This window comes from Callorhinus ursinus, unplaced genomic scaffold (genome assembly GCF_003265705.2).
Source record: "Callorhinus ursinus isolate GAN/ISIS: 27379988/994484 unplaced genomic scaffold, GSC_fseal_2.0 scaffold16, whole genome shotgun sequence".
Classification (NCBI taxonomy): Eukaryota; Metazoa; Chordata; class Mammalia; order Carnivora; family Otariidae; genus Callorhinus; species Callorhinus ursinus.
Window position 1 is genome coordinate 40239727 of NW_027397078.1, and position 17263 is coordinate 40256989.

Below are 17263 nucleotides of genomic sequence, written 5' to 3' on the forward strand. Positions count from 1 at the left end.
ATATATTTATAACTACTATATATCCTATATTATTATATATAATTATTTTACTTATTACATATTGTTATATATAATATACAATTATTTTATGTTATAGAGAAATGTAAAAGTATATATTACATATGAGTTAATATATACAATATATATTATATATAACTAACTATAATTATATTCATAATATAAACATAAACACTGTTTTATAAATGTATAAATATACATACATACAATATTATATATGTATGATGATAATATATTGTATTTTATGAATATATATATATATTTAGAAATAAAATAGAGAGGGGTTATTTATAATATATATTATATTGTTTGTAACCCTGTATATATATTATACATAACCCTATATAATATATAACCTTATATATATTATTAAAGCTATATATGTTACATATAAATAATAAATTATAAATATATGTCTATTCATATAACTCTATGTATATTACCCATCTCTATTTTATATATAACTATATATACATTTTATATATGAGACATACATGTGTGTATGTATACTTATATATATAATTCTATGTAACCTAGAGAGAGGAAGTTTTATGTACATTTTTCATAATTTTCAAGTGTAGTGTGTGTTCTCACTTGTCAAAGGCACACAGACATTGTGAGAGAATTTCACAAAAAGTCTTAGGCAATAACAGTGAAAAAGTTGCTGCAAATGTCATTTAAAAACAAACTCTAGCTATTTGGGATTTAGTATTCTTGGTTTTCAAAAGCAATAGTAAATGGCTTTCACATCCACAGTGAATACTGTGAAATTCAAGAGCTGGAATACTTTCTAAAAATCAGGGCCATTTAAAAGTCATTTAGGCTAATCATGCCCAGTGATGAAATAATAACCAGGGAAAGAATTTAAAATAATCAGATGGAAAGTCAGCACAGAGCATTATCTCTGTATAGTGGATGCGTGTTACATAATTAATGGTGTTTTATGGGTTTAAAATAACAGAAGGACAAAAGCTTAGGAAAGACTGGAAGTGGACCCTCGTCCATGAAGTTAATTATTCCCATTTCTCAGATGCAAACATTGCATTAGGGGCATGCACAGCCTTCTTATTGGAAAACAGAAACTTTAATATATTTCCTTAAAGCTTTCCAAGTCTTATAAAACACTTTACCTACAAAACCGATGGGATAGATGAGAAAATCGGTTGTGTCTCTTCCAAGTAAGTGTCTATAACTATATTACCATGGAAGAGAAGGTATGTACCTTACACCTCTCTTAAGTGATTGACGTGAATTTGAAATTCATTATAATTTAACTTAGACTGAAGTCTACTTTGTATCACTGAAAAGACAAGGTTTATTTAGCAACTTTGGAGGATACCATAAGAATTTGTAAAACACTAAGAGAGTAAATATTTTTAAGGTTTCCAGCATGTTTCCCTTATTCAATCTATGTTTTTAATCATATTATAATCTAGTCATTAAATCCAATTTAGGAATACTACTACTTAAATATTTTGTAATAAATTAAGTACATTATGAAATCCAGTTTTATTTATTATATGTAATATATGTGTCTGAATCTCTGTCTATTGTATATCTATCATCTATCATGTGAAAATTATTTCATATCCTATCCTTTCTCCAACTTATTAAAAGTCATGCTCTGATGTGGTCTCATGTAATTGTGACCACCCAAAGCATTTACCATCATAATGTTGCAGAGATTTTTTTTTCCAAGATTGTGTCTACAATGGTAAATGAGTGCAAAAAAAAATACAATAAATAAATAAATACGTAAAAATAAAGTGGGACAGTTGTATTGATAAGAAAGGCCGTTGATTAAAAATATTTCAGAATTAACTACTTATGGGCAAAGACCATGTCTTATTTTTCCATCCTTGGTATTTTATTTTATTTTATTTAAAAAAAAATTTTTTTTAATTTATTAGAGAGAGAGAGAATGAGAGATAGCACGAGAGGGAAGAGGGTCAGAGGGAGAAGCAGACTCCCCGCCGAGCAGGGAGCCCGATGTGGGACCCGATCCCGGGACTCCAGGATCATGACCTGAGCCGAAGGCAGTCGCCCAACCAACTGAGCCACCCAGGCGCCCCCGTATCCTTGGTATTTTAAAGAGTTCTTGGAATAAGCAACCATTCTCAGATGCACGTTCATTAAATCAATGAATAAGAGTAGCAATCAGCAAACTACTTTAAAACAACCCCACCTCAATCCCCCTACCTCTGAATTTGTCACATCATTTCCGTGCCCCCCCTCCCCACTTCATTGTAAGACTACGCCCGTGGTTTCCATCTCCTCATCAGGATCCCACTCATGAATCTGCCTACAACATTCAGCGGAAGCCTGCCAATAATCTGTTGATTCCCCAAAGCAATGGTGCTCTCACATCCTCCCCATCACGATCTCTGCACACAGTTGACTCCCGTCCACTCCTTCGGGAGTTGAAACTCCTCCCTTGAATTCCACACCACACCTTGCTTTGCCAGGTGGGACCAAGCTGCTGTTCGTGCTCAGACTGCCATTTGCATGCCTACTTCAAAGTCGGTTCCTCCAAAGACCCGTCTCTCCGTTCAAGCTAACACTTTCTGTCTTTTACACCAAAACTTCAAGTATCCCATGCACTGGGTCTTCCGTCAGATTTATTGACCCTACTCCAAGCTTCCTATTCCTGTCAAATATCAATCTTCCAAGGTCTGTGTGCCAAGCACATTGACAGGCTCTGTCAGGATCTCGAGTCAAAGTCTTCCGTTTCCTTCCCGCTCAACTTCTTGTGGTTTTGCATATTATCATTTATCTTAGCCTTTCCATCTTGCAACATCAAGGCCATCTTTTCCTAAGGTCCCAGCCCATTGTTAACCAATTTCTAGGATTTCAAGTCTTATAATGGTTATTCCACCCACCTCTTGGTTTTAACTTTTACCATTACCGCCTCAGTTTATGAATGCTACAAAAGATTACTACCTGTGCTCTCCTGTTCTAGAATGTTCCTGCTATAAGCCGTCCCTAAAATGAAGCCATACCCTAAAATGCTTCAGGGTAAACTCCCTGAAAGGAAACCTGTGCCTCTTGTGAGCTAACGTCAGCCATGATTCCAGTCAATGGATGTCCATAACCCTCCATAACTTGGTCTGACCAATGTCTCATTACTCTTCTTCATGAATGCTAGGAACCTACCATCAACTCACCACCATTAGTATGTTCATGGTTTAATTTAAAGGCTTCTTACAAAAGATTCACTTAGCAAAGTGTCCCTAGAAATGCAGGTCCCTAGAGCTAACTTAAGACCCACTAAAGCTGGATCCTCAGCGTTGAGTTCCAAGAGCATGGAACAAGCTAACAAGGTGGCTCCTTAGGCACCTTGAACTTTCAGAACCTCTGTCTACTCCGTGTCCATTGCTCTCTTCCAGACTTTGTTTACTTGGAATGATTTCCTACCTCTGCTCTCCAATGCCCCAGAAGAACCTTATTTATATATGAAAGATTTTCTCATCTTCCCTTCAGGAAGCATGCTACGCTTCTCATATGCTTCTAAGAAGGCATATACCATATATTACCTTGGATTTTACTGATTTAACACCCTTTTAGATTTTAAGCCTCTTGTATATTATACGTATTTATATCTCCAGTACTGTGTGGCAATTAATCAAATAGTACATATTACTATTACATTAATAATTATTGTTCTACTTCATCATATTTCTGTTTTGTTTGAATCCTTGTATTAGCTGAGTCATGAATTAGTAGTATTGCAACGGTCCACCTGGTTTAGCCAAGACTGCATTTAGGGTTAATTGTGTCAACAACCTCACAGGAGCACAAACATTATCCCACAATGTGGTTGATGGAGACAACAAGATGGAATCATCAAGAAGAGCAATGGTACAGGAGAGATTATTTGTCAGGTTCTTCCATTTCTCTGGGCCAGGCTCAGTTCATGTCAATGGCCCTTCTTTGTACGCTATGGTTTTGTATCTTTCCACGACCTGTTTCTCCATCTCGCCATACTGCACAGATTTCGAATGCAAGCATAAAGAATTATACCCTTAGCTCTCCAAGAATTCTGGATTTAAATCTTTCCAACTCCATTCACCACATTACAGTCTGTTCTCCCAACAGGTTAAGAGCCGGTGTGTTTGGTTCTTCCTCCTCTGACCCTGGTCTCATGTGATGAGGATTAGGGAAAATTATAAACTCATACAATTACACATTCACTTTTTCTTAAAATAATTACTCAGTCTGCTTAAGTATTTCTTTTCCCCCTGGGGCCTGAGCCTTTTTTTTTTTTTTAAGTGTTTTGTTAAAGCTTAATAAGACCATTCAGACCAGGAAACAGATCTCAGGAAACAGGTCTGCTACTCAACCAACCCACCGCTCACACTAAGACAGACATTAAGATCTTACCCAAGGATCCAAGCTCTCCCTCTCCAAGTTCACTTTTTTTTATGCTGCCTGAATGTATTTAGACATGACCTTTCCTACACCCATATCAATGGCTGTATTCCCTTCCTTTATTCAGGACATTTCTCTAGGACATTCACCCTTCCCGAGAGACTCAGAAAATACCTCCTTTGCTTTCAGAGTTTTGTCCCCTCCAACTCATTCTCCATTGTGATTGTCCTGAAATGGAAATCTAATTCTTTGTCTCCTACTGTGGCTTATACGATGTGATCGGTGCCCAGCTGTCAGCGGGATAAATTCCGTCTGTTCAGCATGGTATTTGGCATCCTCCATACACAGGTCTCAGGACACGTCTTCACTCTCCTGCCTCAGCTCCCTGTTTGCACACTCCGTGCCCTGCTCACACCACACCCCCTCTGCTTCCAATCCCCACCTGCAGGTAGTCGATGATATGCATTATCCACGGTCTTTCCGTAGCTTTTTTTTTTTTTTTCTCAACTTCTGCATCTGAACCATGACTACCTACTTCTCTTTCAAAGAAAGACCCTTCCTTCAGCATTTCCACCTCTACGGATCCCTATGAATTCATGCATCAGAGGAGTTTTTCCACACCTTGTAATCATTTCCTTTTCTGACCTCTTGGTTACCTTGCCCACCAGACCATATGCTTCTTCAAAAACAAATGGGTGTGACTTACTCACAAATGCATTTTCAGTGCTTAGGATCATGCCTGTGCCCAACAAATACTTGAATTCATAAATCAGTCAATTAATTAATACATTCTTGGCAAAGCCAATGACTTTCTAGCCTCCTATAAACTATTGTGTTAAGTGGAGGCTCTTTTCTAAGCTTTGCTTTGGGAAACACATATGTCTACATCTATATTTTTGTACTGATATCCATATAGGTCACTGATTTGGGGGAGAGGCCGTATTTATTAGCAATACTATTATGTTACTGGGTCTTAGATAGCTATTCAATAATGGAAGAAAAATATATTTGTATAAAACATATAAGTTTCTTCTATATATGCAGGCCTATGTGTTTGTATACATCTTTTTGATAAAAGGTGTTTTCATACATAGTATCTCACTTAATCATCCCCAGAAACCCACAAAGACCGATTTTTAATTACTGTTTAACAGGTGTAATCTCTCGGATTCACAGAATATGACAGACTTTCCAATATGTCAAAGCTAGCAAGGGTAGACGTCAAACATCAACGTGGGTCCCCTGACTCAGTATGCATCACCTTCCCCTTTATTGGCCACCCCCCCCCCCACCGTGAGTTCCTCTCTCAAAACGTGTGAGGAATCCCTAATTATCCCAACATAGCAAATACTGAGTGCTGGTTGGATGCCTCTGTTTGTCGTCTAAGTGCAGAAGCAATAGTGAGGATGTCCTTTGGGTAGGGGACAGTATCTCTTTCCTTTAATAAATAAATTCTTGGGCCTGTGAAATAATTTTAAGAAAAACAAGCATTAATTTAGAGCTTCTTGCACGTAGAGTCCTTGTGTTAACCCAGCTCATATCACGATGATGCGAGGAAGTCCTTACTTCTATCTTCTCCATTTTACGGATGCAGAGACAGAGACAGAACATTTAAACCCATGCCTGAGATCATACGCAGCTTGAGCCCAAGCAAGGTAGTTTTAGCCACCACACTACACGGCGTCCCCTGACTTATCACTTAGGGACTTCAGACATTGCCCATGCAGAGCCAGCTCCTTCTAAGCCAATGATAAATAGCAGCTCATATCACTAAAGTTGGAGTTGGCCAGGAAAAGATAAACTCCTGGACCCTGGAAGCAAAGATGAGCTATTTAAAAATCACTGGCCAAATCCTAGCAACATCTCCAGGGTTGTATCCATCAAAAACATGACTGTATCAGAAAAGAAACCAACAAAAGCTATCGACCCATCACCTGGGCATCAGGGAGGCTCTGTCCTTTACAGACCTTCCGTTGCAATTTGGTGCCCGGGGGAAAAAAAAAAAAAAAAAAAAAAAAAGATACTCTTGCTTCCCAATATAGCCACACCACCACCCCGAACAGTAACGCATTTGTGAGCCTGACCACAGGGAATAGCTCCTCTCTGCTGGTGCCCTGGCAGTGCAAACCCTCCAAGAGTTAAAGATGTTTGCAAATACTGTAGCGTGTTCGGGGTGGAGGAGAGCCGAGCAGCCAGGGAGCCAGCTTCGTTGCGCGCCCCGTGGTGGCATGGTGGCCCAGTGTGACGCGCTCACCTGTTTCGCCACCCCGGCCCCGGGGATCTCTGCCACAGCTGGTTTGCCCCGGGATTAGCGGCGCTTCGCAGTCCCTTGTAGCTGTGGATGGTTTCTGTTGGGACCGAGTGCGGAGATCTATTGGTTGCTGGCTTTGTAAATTTCATTCAGTTTGGTCCAATAGCAGAGGGGGATCGGGGAGACATCAGGAGCTCTGTCTTCAATCTCCCCTTTTCCTTGCAGACCCGTCTCTGTCTCTCAGCACAGAGCTCTTATTCAGACCTCGCTCTGCCCTTTCCTGCTACGACTCGGTTGCTTTTTCCTCTGACTCTTTAGGGCCGAAACAACGAATTTCCTCCAAACGGCCGCGGCGGTGGTCCCCACATTCCTTTGGAGGAGCAGCTCTGGTGGGGAATTCGAGAAAGCACCAGCTCCTGGATGGAACACAGCCTTCCCGAATCCTACCCTCAGCCAGGGTTTCCCTAGAAAAATCTGGACGTGTTAAAAAGAGCAGTCCCAGCTAATGCAGCTTTTCCACGACTAAGGTAGGTGCCGTTTTAAGACGTGTCTCTGGGTTACTGATGCATTTTTAAAGCCTTTTAAACATTCGGACTTGTGTGTGCTCTCCCCAGCAAAAGCCTCACCAAAGGCGCTTGAGCTTCACTTCATCCAGCATTTTTTCTTTCATTTTATTTTGGAAATCCGAACAAGACTTTTCTCCCATCTGCCGCTCCATTTCTTAGGTGTGGGTGGGAGGGTGGACATATATGTGTGGCGCGTCCTCTGTCAGCTTCATGCACAGCTCCACAGAAACATTTGATTTTTTTTTCCTTTTCACTTAAAAAAAAAAAAAAGAAAGAAAAATTTGGGACCCCCTTGGTTTGGAAGCATTTTGCTGCAATCAGCTATTTGAAGGGCTCTGGGGCCGTGTGTGATGTGTTTACAAAGTAGCGCTGTCTTACATACAAATAAACAGAAGAGTGTGGCGGGGAGAGGAGGAAAAAAATTTATCTGCAGTAGGGGGAGAGCAGGAGCTCAGCGCCAGTTCTCTGCAAACCGGGACTGGAGATACACAGACAAGACTACTTCTGGAAGACTGTGAGCAACCACGGGCTTTTTTTGTTTTTTTGTTTGTTTGTTTTTGTTTTGTTTTGTTTTTCCCTCCCCCCCCTTGTTCTTTAAGGAAACTCAGCTACCACCTCCTGGGGTGCTTTTTTTTTGGGGGGGGGGTTAACCAGAGAGAAAAAAGGAAAACAGGCTTGGCTGGGGTTGCATTAAGCGATTTTTTTTTTTCCTCCATCGTCTGCTGGCCTCGTAGAAGATGACGGGTGATGTGATGCACGAAATAACGCACGTGATTGATTAGGACCTGGCTGGGCTTTGCTGGGGAGCGACCTGGGCGCGCCGGAGACCCCGGGTGGAGACCAAATGACGGTAGCTTCGAGCTGTTTCTGCAAAGCTGGGGAGCGGGCTCCATGCCCCCCTTTTCCCGTGCGTGTGGGTAGGGGGGAAGCAAGCGGAGTTAAGCGGGGGGAGGGTGGTGTTTTGCTGCTTCGGGAGCCTTTGGGTCTGGCCTGGACCTTTTCGGGGGGCACGCAGCTGCCTGGCGAGCACCATCCCCGCGCGGCTTGCTCGTCTGCAGGACCACAAAAGTTGGTAGCTGCGGGGACCGGCGCCGGGCGCCCCAGCCCGGGTCTCAGGGGGATGCAGACCCCAAGTCGCTGCCCACAGAGAACACGGTTCCCGGGAGCAGAGCTCGCGGGGCGCACGGCCGGCCGGTACCCTGGCCTGTGCTGGAGGTGGGGAGTCTGGGGAGTCGATTCCGATATGTGGGCCCCCCCCATGGCCTCGGGCAACCTAGTACAAACCCCCATCCCAAAGCTCTCCGCCGTCCCGCGCTGCAAATTCCCTCCTGCCCCCCCCCCCCCCCCCCGGCATTCGCGGCCGATTTCTCCCACCCCCACCCCCACCCCCAATCCCGCGCGGCTCGGCCTGTCCCCCCTCCCACTCCAGTGGGCAGAGCTGATCGTAAAAAATCCGGCTCCCGGCTGCCCAAGGCGGGGGTGGGGACGCAATGGGGAATGGGCGAGGGGCTGTGAGACCCCGAAGCCAGCCGGTGAACTTGAGTTCCGCCCCCTCCCCCAGGCCGCGGCGGCGCCCCTTAGCCTGCGCCGGCTCCCGCGTGGCCCGACCTGCGGACGTGCGGGAGGGCGGGGGTGGGTGGTGGGGGGAAGTGTCGCTCGGCCGCAGACCCTGCGGGGGGGATCGGGGGCTGGCGGTGGTGCGCGCAGGGGCCGACCCCTCGGCTGTCTCCTCCCCCGCCCGCCCTCCCGGACGCCCGCCGCCTCCCCGGGCGCGCTCGCCTGGCTGCCTGCTGGACGCCCCCCCCGTCTCCCCGCCCGCGCCCCCCGACCCTGCCCCGGCTCCCTCGGCCCTTGGCGGGCGCGCGGGCTCGGAATCCTCGGCGCGGGTCTCCCGGGCCGGCCCCGGGGTCTGCGCGCCCGGTTCGGGGCCCCGTGCGGCGCGCAGCCCTGGGCCCGGGCGCACCATTCCGGCGCCTGCTCGCCGCCAGACACAGCGCCCTTTCTTCCCCGGGGCGGGGGGCGGCGGCGCTCGGACCCCCGCACCCCCGGGCCCGCGGGACCACCTGGGAGCGCGCGTCCCGCTCGGAGGGCGAGGGGCGCGGGGAGGACGTCCTCCGCATCCCTCCCGCCCCTGACCCAGCAAAGGCTTGCTCCCTTTATTATTATTATTATTTATTTTTTTTTTTTGGTTGCGGGTTGTCTTTGCTCTGACTCCTTCTTCTGAACCGACCGGCAGGTGCGGGTCTCTTTCTATTTATTAAAGGGGTCGGGGGGGAGGGGATGCAGCAGGCAGCGTTAGGGGGCCCGGGGGTGGCTGGGGTGCCGGCCCCCGCGGTGTGTCCCGGCCGCAGCTCGGGCCGGGCGCCGGGTGCGCGCGGACTGCGTTAACCCGAGCGCGCCGGCGAGACTGGGGCGCGCGAGCACCGCGGATCCCAATCTGTCTTTTGGACCCAACTTAAGAAATTTGGGGGTGAGGGCTGCTGGGTGGGGGCTTCTTAAACCTAGCAGGTGCTGTTCTTGCAAGCAGAGTCCACAAGGTGGTAGTATGGATTCTTCTTTTGATTGGATTTTTTTCCCCCCCTATTTGGTCAGTTGTGGGGGGGGGGACGGTTTTATGTGCTCATATCCTATGGTTTTTGGAAGGGATCTATCGCTGGATCGGCTCCCACATCCAGGGCGCGTTGCATTAACTGTCTTCTAGTGAGAGGTGGGGCGAGCGAGGTCCCTGCCCGGAGTCAGCACTTAGCAGGATTTGAGGGACGCAGAGAAGCAAAAAAAAAAAAAAAAGGAAAAAGAAAAGAAAAAGAAAGAAAGGAAAAGAAAAAGTTTGGGGAGACCTAGTTATCGTGATGCAGAATTTCCAGTCTGTGTGGGCGTTCCGCAGGCAATACCCAAGGGCCAGGTGAAGACCATTGGTAGGTATATCCTTCGGCCAGAAATTAAATTAAATGACCAGGAAAGAAAAAAGATCTGACTTTCCATCAGAACAAACCAACAGCAGCCGCTAACCGAGCTCCACGGTTGGAAGGGAGATGCTTAACCGGTTTCCTAGAGGGTGGCAGAGCGCAGAGAAATGAGCAGACTGCACAGAAATCTGCACTTTTGTGGGGGCGGTGGGGAGCGGGAGAGGGGGGCAGAGTGGAGAAGTGTTCCATGCCTTCAGTTGTCTGTAGGAAGGGGTTAACAGCAGTTGTGAAAATCTCAGACAGACGGTTAATGGCACATTGTTGCATCCATCCCTTATTTCCAGAAAAAAAAAATCTGGATTTTATATTTGTATTTGTCCCCATATCGAGAACATAAGAATTTCACGGAGGGTTCTTCAACTCTATATTTTTTTTTTCAGATTAGACTTCCAGAATTGTGTTATCCAAGGAAATCCAGTATGTATATATATACTGTATATATATATATGGCTTATATGTATGGGATATATTTGTAGATTTGGCAGTTTTCAAGAGTATCATCCTTGACGTGTAAGAAAATGATCAGGACCAGTTGTAGCAAGTGGAAAATTACTTCATCAGTTTTAAATCACTTTATTCAAATGAGAGGGTTGTGTTCTTTGGGAAACCAGAATGATTTGGAGCAGGAATTGAATGATAATTGTATTTTCATAATAATAGCTCTTCTTTGATGCCATCTTTAAGGTGTTTTGACATATTTTCCTTGGGTAAAGGAATTGTTGCTTTCCTTTGTATTTTTTTTTTTCTTAAACAAATAATGCTAAATGTAGGTTTGGCCAGCGATCCAGCTAATTTTTACTCAAATCTAAGAATAGAAAAAGATAATTGATACATAACTGATTGCCACAGGAGGTGCAGGTACAGAGCTGTTGCTAAATTTGCAAGTGAATGAACTTGAGGATTTTCAAAAGTTCATTATTTTATTTTATTATTTTTTTGTCATGGAATGTGTAGACTAATGATAAGTATATGGGGGTTTTTCTTTATTTCTGAACTTGGCCTTTTCATTTGGTTTTCTTTGTAGTAATTTGTGGAAAGCTTCTGGTCTCTGCACAAAGATAGCGTGCTTACTAAGCCTGTTACATTGCTTTCAGAATGTGCAAGGGTCTTTTTCAGAACTCTTTAGAATATAGGCGCTCTTATGCCCAGACCACAAAAAAAAAAAAAAAAAAAAAAAAAGCCTGGAGATGGTTTTCACAAAAGTAAACATTCAAGTGTGCATGGGATCCGGCCTCTGTTTAGGATTCTCTCATTTTAATTGGAGCTCCATATTTTAAACATTGAGTATGTGGTTAATTATGGTCAGTAATGCAACTTGTTGATGGAATTTATTTTATTCCAATGAAGTTTCAAGATAAACATATTTTAAGTCCCTAAATCCTCACTCTGCAAATAGGCTTCTCTGGTTAAAACATGGGGAGAGCTGATTTCAGTATGCTGATTTCAAGTGTAAGGAACACTTTTCTTTTTTGTATATAAACCAGTCTGTGTCCTTTCTATAATGTTTTCCACCTTAACAATATATGTTATATTCCCAAATGAGAAAAATATGTTCAGGGGTTAGTTTAAACCAGTGGTGCAATTTTTTTTTTTTTCTGGATACCGTATCCTTTGAGAAGAGACTTCATGTTCTACTTAATTAGGTTAAATGATAATAATGATGTCAAGACAAGACTGTGCTTTCTATGTTGTAACAGCTGATTTCTTAAACTTCTCAGCTACCAGTTTCCAATCCAATAGACCGCGTTTGCCCGGTCAGGGAGAGAAAGTGAGAATCTCCGAGGTGAAGGCCACGTGGTCGTAGGCAATTAGGTCATCTCTTGTGCTCTCATTCATGGGCCATTCGCTCAATGAATATTTTCCAGTTTTGTCATTTTTCTCTAAACAACCTACATGGGGCCTTTCAAAGCCTCCACTGTTCTTTGCTTCGTGAATGGCAGGATGGGAAACCCTCCTTCTCTTGGGGAGAATAGAGGAGCAGAAATGAGCAGGGGCTAGAAATCAACTGGTGCAGCCGAGACGTTTGCCATTTTGCTATTGATGGCCTTTCTGCAAACGTGCATGCGAAGCTTTTCTCTCTGCAGCGGTTATAACTAAACAAAGATAAATAAAAGGCTCATAAACTCACAGCAACGGAAGGTTGGTAGCGGGGCATAGCCAGTCCTCTTAGGGCTCTCTTCAAACTCCAGACACTGAGCGCTGAGTTCACCTGTTGCGGGTGTATGCATACCTGAGCTCCACCTGCCTGCACAAATTTGGCCAGTTTCCCGAACGATCCTCTTATCTCGCCCCAGGCCCCGCTCCTTCCTCCCAGAGGTGGTACCTGAAGGAAGACAAACCAAACCCCAATGAACATAAACTATGGACTAAGATGGGTTGTATTGAACTGATTCCAGAGGGGAAAAGAGTGATCGTTGTATAATTTAGGGAGGAAATGAGGAAGCATAAAGCCTAAAACCTCATTGGAATAAATCTCCAGGAGACAGATCTTTATTCAGGATAGTGTTAATGAAATGGCATGTGCTTTCACAGCTGTTTGGAAATGTGTGGGAATTATCCAGAGTTTTGTTTGGGTGGCTTTATTTAAAATGTATGTTCTATAAATAGGGATTCCCTACAGTAACTGAGTTCTATTTTGGGATTACAATGGGACCTTCTTGGTTCTGCATGTTAATGTTGCTGAGCATTCTGGTTTCAAGAGGCTAATTCCTCATGGGATGATGAGACCCTGTATCTTGAAGTTATCATTCCAGGTGCATTTTTAAATTTTATTTTGTTGGGGTAAGAGCATGGAAGCTGAGATCTTCCCTCTTAGCAAACTTTTCAGCGAACAACACAGTATTGCTGATGCTTGGTACAAGGTTGTGTTGCTCATCTCTAGAATTTACTCACTTGGCTTAGCTGAAAGGTTAATGCCCATTGATTCCTAATGCCCATTTCTCGCTTTACCCAACCCCTGGCAACCAGCATTTCACTCTATGAGTTTTGGAATTTGACTATGTTACATACCTGCAGGCATCAATCAGTCCACTCCTCCTCTAGGCTCCATTGCCTTTTGTGTTTCTGGTTGCTTGTGCTTTTTTTTTTTTTTTTGCCCAGGAGGAGCAAAGGATACATATTTTGCAAAGTGCGCTTCTTAAAGTGTGGAACCTTGCCTGCTCTCTTTGGACAATAAAAAGAAACGACTTGGTTAGTTTGAAGTTGCATTTCTTGGTCAGGTTTTGGATCCTTTAAAAAAAAGAACCAGGGTTAATGACCCTGAGTAGCACTGATGGGAAACAGCATTGAAGGTTGATGCTCATTTTTGCAAAGTGTGGCAAAGGTGTCTTGCTCTGTTCCCATGGCTCTGATGGGATTTGCTCTCGGTGTCGTTTTCCTTGTTTCGTATTTCAACATCAGCAAGGCTTGGTTCAGAACTGGGGCACGGACGCATGTTGCATTACTTGGATGGCCTGTGGCATTGAATGGGTGTTGCTCTCAGGAACAATGGGGTGGAGTGTGGAGACCAGAACCCCCTGAGATCATGTGCCTTCATTGTTTGCAAATGCTTCCTACTTAAGGATAGCTATGAATGCACTAGGGGCGAAACAGAAAAATAAACACTTTTTTTTTTTTAAACAAATGCATTGTCTGTACCAGTCAGATATGCCCTTGTGGTCTAAAGGAATATGGTAATAATTGAAACATGTGTGTTTATATACACACAGATGCCCAGATGCACAAGCATAAGCAAGAGCTATTTTTTTTTTAAGATGTATTTATTTATTTGAGAGATTGAGCACGCAGAGGCAGGGGTAGAGGGAGAAGCGGACTCCTCACTGAGCAGAGAGCCCGATGCGGGACTTGATCCCAAGACCCTGAGATCCTGAATGACCTGAGCTGAAGGCAGATGCTTAACCGACTGAGCCACCCAGGTGCCCTGCCAAGAGCTTTTTCTTGCATAAAATGTTTTTTTCAGCCAGTGCAACACATTACACCCACACAAAATATACTAGAAGGAAAGATGTGATTGTGTCCCATTTTCCCCATTTTTTGTGCCTCCTCTCCATCATGTACCAATCATACGTCATATTGAAATATTCGTCATGTGAGTGACCTACAAAGCACTTGTGAGTATTCCTCATTTGAGGATGAAGACGTTCATTCATAATGGGACCTAAATAAATGGAGAGTATGTATTTAGGGGCAACTATCCACGTTCTCCACGTGTCCTTGAAGTTTTGTCTCCTAATTGGAGCCATATTTCCTAACAAGTTATCGATCACCCATGTTAATGGTGAAATCATCTATATGATCATTGCAATAAGATGCAAACCCCTTCACGGACATCGATCTTGTAGCTTCTTGCATAGTGGGATGGAGAAATGCACCATTTCTCCACGGACCAAACTGGGCCCTCGTTTGAAAAGGCTAAGCCCATCACCCTTTAATCTGCCTTGCCCTTTATTTGTTTGGTGCCACAGGGGCTCTGTGGAGAGGCTGTGGCCATCGAAACGTTGTGGCATTGCGTTAGCCCAGAAGAGAAACCCAGTGATTCCTTTCATAAACACCCAGAAGCTTGAAGCCACAACAGTTGAGACACTCACAATAGTCTCTTTATTGTCTTGGGGCCCTCCCTTCCTGCAGAACTCCTCTGCATTCCCATTCCGCACGGACCGTTCCTTCATGTGGCGCCTACCGGCGAGGCACTGAGAAATCCCAGCTGACGGTCACCGGGGAAGGTGAATGCGAGCAGGATGCTGGGCTCTCCTGGCTTGTCACTCCACCACTGCACACGAGGTCTTTGGAAATAGGATTCCACGTTACAAGACTGCAAACACACTTAGGTCCCCAGCACATCAGTATGTTAGCGTGTAGGCATGAGTGGCCTCTAGACGCTTAAAGCCACAACATAACTACGAGCTGTTTCCTTTTTCTTTTTTTAAAGATTTTATTTATTTATTTGAGAGAGAGCGTGACCTAGGGGAGAGGCAGATGGTGAGAGAGAGGCAGATCCCAGGACCCCGGGATCATGACCTGAACCGAAGGCAGACGCTCAACCGACTGAGCCGCCCAGGAGCCCCAACTATGAGCTGTTTCTCGCATAAAATAATTTTATTGGCAAATCGTATCTAGAAACCTTACATCATTTAACTAGCCAAGTTTCATTTAAAAATGTATACAATTACTAGTATATAGGATTACATTTATATACAGTCATAATTGTACTTATATGCTATCCATTTATATAATTGTATTTACATTCAATTTATGTAATTGATGAAGAAAGCCTTCATCATCTAAACTTGGTATATTTCACAATTCATTGGAAAGCTTTTATATATCTTTTTTTAGCTTTAGATATCTTGATGAATGAATTCATGTAGACATAGACATATATATATACACAATTATGTGTTTTATAATTTTATGTAAATATATAGCCTACATAATAAATTACTATATCAAAAATTACTGTAAATATATAGTACATTTGTAGATCTAGGTAGATAGACAGTCTTGCATTTTCCAGAAGAAAGTCTCGTATGTTGTGAGTAGGTTTCCAGGCTGGTCCACAGTATCGATATTTAATGGTCCACAGAAGCTACAGCTTGGAAGATCTATTACTGCACGCATGTGGGGGCAAGCATATTGCAGTACTAATGGAAATGTAATTAATTCATATCTTGTGTGCTTTTGTGAACCTTTTGGAACCTCTTCTGTCAGGGGGTCCATGTGGCTAGCCATGCATCTTTCCTGCTTGGATGGGTAGACAACTTCTGCTCCTCTTCAAAAAGACTATGAACACCTGAAACTAATTGTGTGTCAACGATATTCCAAAAAAAAAAAAGCATACCATACAAAAAAGACTGTGACTATCTATTGGTATGTGGGCGGGAAAGACGGCCATGAGCATGTGGGTGGTGGTGGCCCCGGCACCTGGTCTGTGCATCTCTCTGCCCACCGTGTGATAGGTTCTGTTGACTTGGTCTCTTGGTGGCCTTGCTCAACATGAAAAACCAATATGGTAGACTCAGGAATGGAGCTCCTTAGTGAGCCCTGGCAGGAAAGAAATTGCGTGACTAAGGTATTTCTGTGTTTTTCTGGAAAACTAGCTTCTTCCTGCACTAGAGGTTTGTTTCTTGTGTTTGCTCTTGCCTTCTTCCCTTGAGCTATTTGATTGAACATGTACTATATGCCAGTTATAGGCTGGGGCGTAAGTTTAGTGCTGGTAGTAAGGAGATGAATTGGGAATATGCCAAAACTCTCAAAAACCCCTGGGTGTGAATGCTCATAAGAATGTGGTTAAGGGGCGCCTGGGTGGCTCGTTCATTAAGCATCTGCCTTTGGCTCAGGTCATGATCTCAGGGTCCTGGGATCGAGCCCTACGTCGGGCTCCCTGCTCAGTGGGGAGTCTGCTTCTCCCTCTCCCACCCCCCTGCTTGTGTCTCCTCTCTCGCTGTCTCTCTTTCTCTGTCAAACAAATAAATAAAATCTTAAAAAAAAAAAAAAGAACGTGGTTAAGCTCTTTGGGTCATGGATGTATCACTGCCTCCCGTTTGTGGTGTGTATTACGGGTTCTCCCCTTCTGTCCCTGCCCCCCCCTGCTTCCTAGCTCTCTTCTGTTTTGGGGAGTAATGCGATCTCTTTGGTCCTTAAAGGGCTGAAGGAATCATAAACTTAGCTAGATAAGAGGCAGGGATCAAATCGTCAGGAAACGGTAGCAAATCGTAACGGCAAAGAGTTTCCATGACAATCTAAAAGAATCCTTCTCTTGCCATATGTGTGTGGCTGGGTCTCTTTTTAAAAGCTGTCAAACCCTGTATTTGTAAAACGCTGATTTTCATTTCGGCAAATCTATGAGTAAACACATGCATAAAGCAGAGGACTTTGACTCCACCAAGAACGGCAGGCTCCGGAGACATTTTTGCTGTGCTGGTTGTATGAGCCTTCGGTGGTGGACATGTTCTCGTCGACCCCCGCCGTTTCCTTATGGTCATTATAAAAATCAACAGGCAATTGTTCACTCTGTCAGTATCCCGAAGGGGTGAGCAGCGCCTTGACTCCTCCTGTCCCTGAGTCTCAGAAATTGAAAAATCACAGATAATCAGCTC

At 44.1% G+C, this 17263-nt stretch overlaps 1 protein-coding gene across 5 annotated transcripts in view; it reads left to right on the top strand.

Moving 5' to 3' along the window:
• Positions 1-6737: 6737 nt before the first annotated feature.
• The window catches only part of NLGN4X (neuroligin 4 X-linked), a 280611-nt gene continuing 270085 nt past the window's right edge, over positions 6738-17263 (top strand). For 2 of the 5 annotated variants that reach the window (XM_073902149.1, XM_025857745.2), the window contains exon 1: positions 6738-7164. The gene's annotated coding sequence lies outside the window, so the exon portion shown is untranslated. Of the gene's footprint in view, positions 7165-7586; positions 7718-7937; positions 8111-9888; positions 10119-17263 lie in introns of those variants that run through there. The other 3 variants (XM_073902150.1, XM_073902151.1, XM_073902152.1) reach the window with 3 other exon arrangements.